Source organism: Corvus brachyrhynchos, unplaced genomic scaffold (assembly GCF_000691975.1).
Source record: "Corvus brachyrhynchos isolate BGI_N302 unplaced genomic scaffold, ASM69197v1 scaffold79, whole genome shotgun sequence".
Classification (NCBI taxonomy): domain Eukaryota; kingdom Metazoa; phylum Chordata; class Aves; order Passeriformes; family Corvidae; genus Corvus; species Corvus brachyrhynchos.
This window is the reverse complement of record NW_008240023.1, coordinates 599541-605114: the sequence shown is the minus strand read 5'-3', so window position 1 is coordinate 605114 and position 5574 is coordinate 599541. Positions and strand designations below refer to the sequence as shown.

The window sequence follows — 5574 nt, the reverse complement described above, 5'->3', positions numbered from 1 at the left end:
GCAGCCTGGGACAGTGGGACGGGTCGCTGCCCATGGCAGGAGGTGGGATGGGATGGGATGGGATGGGATGGGATGGGATGGGATGGGATGGGATGGGATGGGACATCCTGGATCCTTCCAACCCAAACCATTCCATGATTCCCATGAATCGTGCTGAAGCAGCTTCACTGCTGAGGGAATTGTGATGATCCCAAGTTCTCCCTGTGAGCTCCCCCCTGCCCCTCCCACAAGGAGCCCTGCAGAGCCCGTGAACACCAACCTGGCTGCTTCTCCTGGGAGTCACTGGAAGGAGCCCAGAACTGGAGTGTGGCCTCTTCCCCCGTGAGCAGAGGACAATTCCAGGCAATGCACATGGGGCAGCTGGATTTTGGAGGGTTCAGGGGGCTCCAGGGACAACCAGGAAGCCAATTAGAGGGAAAACACTCTGGAAAAGGCCATGAAAGGTATAAAGGTGGAGCTGCTTCACCTGGAAACTCAATTTTTGTTTTGCAGGCACTTTTCAACACGCACCTGGGAGCCACAAGGAACTGGGAAGCTCTGGGAACTTTTCCATGAACACCCCGAGGTAGACACGGGTGTATTTTGCTCAAAAAAGCCACTCTGGCACCGAGACCCCCCTCCAGGACACCAAGAACCCAGCAGATGAAACGTCCCATTCCAGAAAAGGAAGGAAAGAAGATCAGCAGCAGAAACCTGGGTGGTACTATAATTAACTTTTTTCTTTTATTTACACCACAAGAATAACAAGTTGTCATAATGTGGTACAAAATACTGGACTCCTAATAAAGTTGAAATTGAAGTCGGTACTGTCAGAGAAAGACACCATTGGCCAGTAAAAAAAAAAAAAAAAGAAAAAAAAGGTAAAACGAAATAAAAAGAGGAAAATGAAATAAAAACAAAAGAAAACCAAAGAAAGAAAAAACAAGAATGAGAAAAAATATTCCAACTCCACCGATTTAAAAGAAAGGACCATCGGGAAATCGAGCACAAAGAATGCTACCATCACTGAAAGTAGGGTCCATACAATAAGAGTGAAATTGTGTCTAAATTACAGCGTAAACCGGTAGCTGCTACCAATGGTGACGTCATACTGAGCATGTATAGGTATAAAGTAGAATATAATATAGTTACAACTTTTTGATACTACATATCTGTAATAAGCTCTCGGGTGAATAATGTTTCAACCCCTTCCCCCCCCCTCCCCGCCCCCACTTTTATATATATATTATATATATAAGTTTGTCATCCTCATAAATTGGAAAATAGCGCCTCCACTATGGAGCACAGAAAAAGTGTTAATTTATTTTCTTTCAATAGGATACCTTTTTTTTTTTCTTTTTTCATCATCAATATCAAAGACAAAGTGAAGATGAGCTGAGAACGAGCCCAACTTCGTGACAATGAAGAAACACGTTTTGCCTTTCGCTGTAAAGTCTCGTTTTTAAACCACAGTGTTGCACAGTACACGACTGCTTAAAGTGAAACCGAGCAATAATACATCATGTAAAAGTAATTTCTTAAAAAAGTTAACGCAGCTGTGCTGAAGAGTTAACTCCTTAAAGTCCTCCCCGTCCGTCCGTCCGTCCGTCCGGCTCCTCGGAATGAACGACTCCGTGTGTTGACACAAGGGATGCATCCAACCTCCCCACCCAGCCGAGAAATCAAAGCAAAAACACCAACCCAAAGGGAAATAATAATAATAACAATAATAATAATAATAATAATGACACAGGCAGTTTACTTGGTGTGTTCGGCGTAGTTTCCCTAAAAACACTGTTTCCACATAAATACAATAAACTCTATTATTGGTAAGTCACAAGTGCTAGATAAACGTCTTAGTTTTTTTCTTTTCTTCTTAAAATGAGAAATGTTTAAGTAGTCCTTTTTTTTTTTTCCTTTATTTACTCTTTTTAACAATAAAAAGCACAATTTCTTCTTATTAAGTTCAGTAAGACTCCAAAAAAAAAAAAAAAAGAATTCCCACTCTCCTTCCTTTGTGTGTCGCTGCGTGGGTGAGTGTGTGTGTGTGTGACAACAACATCCCAACCTTTAGTCTCCACAAATGCCACGAGAGGAAAAAAAAAACCAATATAAAAACAAAACAAAACAGAAACCAACCCAAAAAAACCCCCAAACCACCTCTTATAATTTTTTTTGTTTGTTTTTGTTTTTGTTTTTTTTCTTGTTATCGTTTTCAAAGCTGCCAGTTTGGCGTGCAAAATCTGTATACAATATAAAGACATGCCAACCTTACAGACCATGCAACCTCAAGGTGTAGGAAACTTAAAAAAATATATTCATATATATTTATATATATATATTTATATATATCAATGCCCGTAAAAGAACTTTTTTAATGAAAGATGTTCCTGTTCTTCCCAAGCAGGTACAAAGGATGCCCTGGGCAGCACGTGCTGGGTGCGGGAGCATCCCGGGCTCCCGCCCCGCTGGCACGGCCGCCCCGTGGCAAAGTCATCTGAAATGAAGAAGCTTTAATGGCTCAAAAAGGTGAAAAAACCCCTGGAGAGCCTCAAAACGACGGCTCCCTCCCCTCTCTCTGTGCCTGCGCCGGCCCCAGAAAGCATCCCCGGGGAAGAGCATCCCCAGGGAAGGTCACGCCCCAGGGCAGAGCGTTCCCAGGGAAGAGGGGGATGCTGCGAAACAAAATCCACGTCGCCGGGAGTCTGGAGGAGACGAGCTCTGACGGCTCGGGAAAAATCTTTCCACCCCGGCAAAAAAGCTGAGGTCAAGGATGGAAAGGAAGGAAGGAAGGAAGGAAGGTGGCATCCCGACAAGCTCCTCCGGATTTTCCAAAGGAACCAGCTCAGCACGGTCGGCCGGTGGCTCCCGGGAACGCAAAAAGGAAGGAAAAAGCTTTGCCACGAACCGGGAGGAGAAATGTCAAAAACCTTCCGGGGAAGAGCTGACAACACAAAGGGAGGTGTAAACAGGGGCACTGCCCACGGCACAGGGAGCAAAAACCCACGCCAGTCACCAGGTTCGGCAGCCGGATGGATTTGGGATCACAGCAGCAGCGTGGTCGGATGGACAAAGACCCCAAACCACAATATCCCCAGGATGGGGGGGGGGAGGGTTAGGATATGCTGAGGACGAGCCTTGCAACCGGGGCTTTTGGGGTTCTAGGATGTACTTGGGTCTGCACAACTCAAATACTGTAGTGTCTGGTTTTGAAACTGCGCTAGAAATCGAGGAAGGAAACAAAAGCCTCCTGCATTCGCTCACGCGTGGGGTTACGCTCCCGATTCCTCCCGCCAGCGAGTCCTGAACGGAATGAAAGCAGCTGCTTCAAGAACTGGAAAGAAGAGAAGTTACTGGAAGCGGCCCCGCCAGTCACCGTGGGAAGAGGATGAAAGCAGGGTGGTTAGGGGGAAGCTGCGCTGGGAAGAGGGATGTGCTGTCCTACACTGCTGGGAGCGGGCACCCAAGACGCTCCGCTCTCCGTGGCAGGGCTCGCGGCCTTCCCGGGAGGCAACGACCTCCTCGGGGTGGGGGGCAGAAAAAAAAGACCTCCAAAACCCCTCCCAGCGCCGGGAAGAAGAAGAAGAAGAGGAGAGAAAAAGAGGGAGAGAGGAGGTGGGGAATTTGCGGGCGTGTCCGGCGGAGAGAAAACGCCAGCGGTCCCGGAGTGTCCAACGGGCCTTGCCGAGGGCAGGCAGCGCCAGGAGCCACGGCCGGACAAAGGCATCGCCCACCGAGTGCTACCAGGTAAGAAAATTCCTTATTTTCTTTACAGAGCTACGACAAGAGAGCTGAGGAAATATACAGTCGGAATCGGCACACAAAAGAGCCCATCACGGTCCCTCCTCCTCCTCCTCGGTAAAAAAACGCCCCCTTTCCCAGAAAAAAATAAACTCTGTCGGTCTGCCCACAGTTCCTTACACCTGCAGAAAGCTGCTCACTGTACAAAAGAGTTGAGGAAAAAGGAGAGAAAATCATACGGAAAATTAAAAAATTAAAAAAAAAAATTAAGGAAAATAAAAAAAAAAAGGAAAATCCATGTACAAGCAAGAAAAGAGGGAGGAAGAAAGGTTTAGATGCTATTGCCGTTCGGAAAGGAAACCTGCCAAATGGAAAAGAAATGTCAGAGTCACACAAACAAGGCTTCCGGAGGGTTTCAGGAAATATCCATATAAAAATTAACAGCAAATTCAGCGTCTTTGCTATAAAAAACTCTTTTTTTTCTCGTTTTTGTTAGAAAAGGATCACAACTAAAAACCTTAAATTAAAATACAAATGTTTAGGGTAGTTGCCCAGTGGCTAAAGTGTTGGCTTTCTGAAAAACTTCCCAACCTGTCACCTGAAAAGTCCTCGAGTTTCAACCTGGATCCTTTTCCAAAAGCACCTTTGACGTTCCAATTCCCAAATCTGTCCCTAGGGAGCTTCCAATGGCTACTGTTAGAGTATGCATTTATTACATATAGTTTTTTCTGGTTTTCTATAAATGCATCATAAATATTTTTCTCAATAATTCATAGGAATCCGGTTTCTAAGCTTGGAATACATTTGGAATATACATTATACACACATATATATTTATACCTAACAATTTAAGCAATATCTCATGCTAGTTGCTTTTCATAAAAAGCATTCCAGTCTTAAAACCTGCATTTGTGTCTAATACATGCTTCGACAACCAAATTGGTAAGTTCAATTACTAGATAATGTAGAAGAGAGAGAAAACATTTGAAAATTGGTTGTTAAAAATGGTTGAATTTCAAAGACCCAACAGTATTTGCCACTTTTTTTGGCAACTACCTTAATTTTTTTTTTCCTTTTTTTTTTTTTCCTTTTTTCCTTTTTTTTTTTTTCTCTGAAACAGCAATGAAAGAAAACAAAACAAATCCAAACTTGTCGACAGTTTTTGGAGACGCTCTGTTCAGCTGATGCCTGCTTCCCACCATCATGCCAGCACAAGCCAAAAAGTCTTCCTTCCTGATGGCAGTCCTTGGCTTTCCCAACCAGAGGAAAAATATTCAGGAACTGCTGTGTTCTTTGTGGTTTATTTTTCTTTTTTTTTTTTTCTTTTTTTTTCCTTTTTTTTTTTTTTTTTTTTTGTGTGTTTTTTTTTTTTTTTTTTTTTTTTTTTTTTTTTATGTGTGTGTGTTTTGTTGTTTTTTTTTTTTTTAATTAATTTTTACTTAAGGCATTGTTCCTCAAACTTCAGAAAATCCAGCTGCACCAAATCCATCAATTAAAAAAAAAGGCACAAACTCATCTTCAGATGGCTTTGGAGACAATAAAGCCGACTCCATCCGGGCTACCGTTCCCCCCCCTTCTCCTTCCCTTTCCTTTAGGTGTCAGATGAGTCCCTTGTTCCCTGTCCCTCCCCGTTAAAAATTCACCATCATCTCCCAACGTTCCCGTTCCGACAAGAGCTGTCGTTGACTCACAGGCAGGCAAGAGCCATTTCCAAATATCCAAGAAATGAAAGTACACGATGGGTCGAGTGGTTCAAGCGGAGATTGCTCAGTTGTGGGTGATCAACTTTGTAAGCACCAGTTTTACGTTAAGGTTTGTTTGATTTGTGTTGCTGAATCTTTGATTTCTTTATTA

General features: G+C 43.6%; 1 pseudogene; it reads right to left on the bottom strand.

Annotated features, from left to right (window-relative positions):
- The window catches only part of LOC103621862, a 7924-nt pseudogene extending 5663 nt beyond the window's left edge, over nt 1-2261 (bottom strand).
- Nucleotides 2262-5574: the final 3313 nt, after the last annotated feature.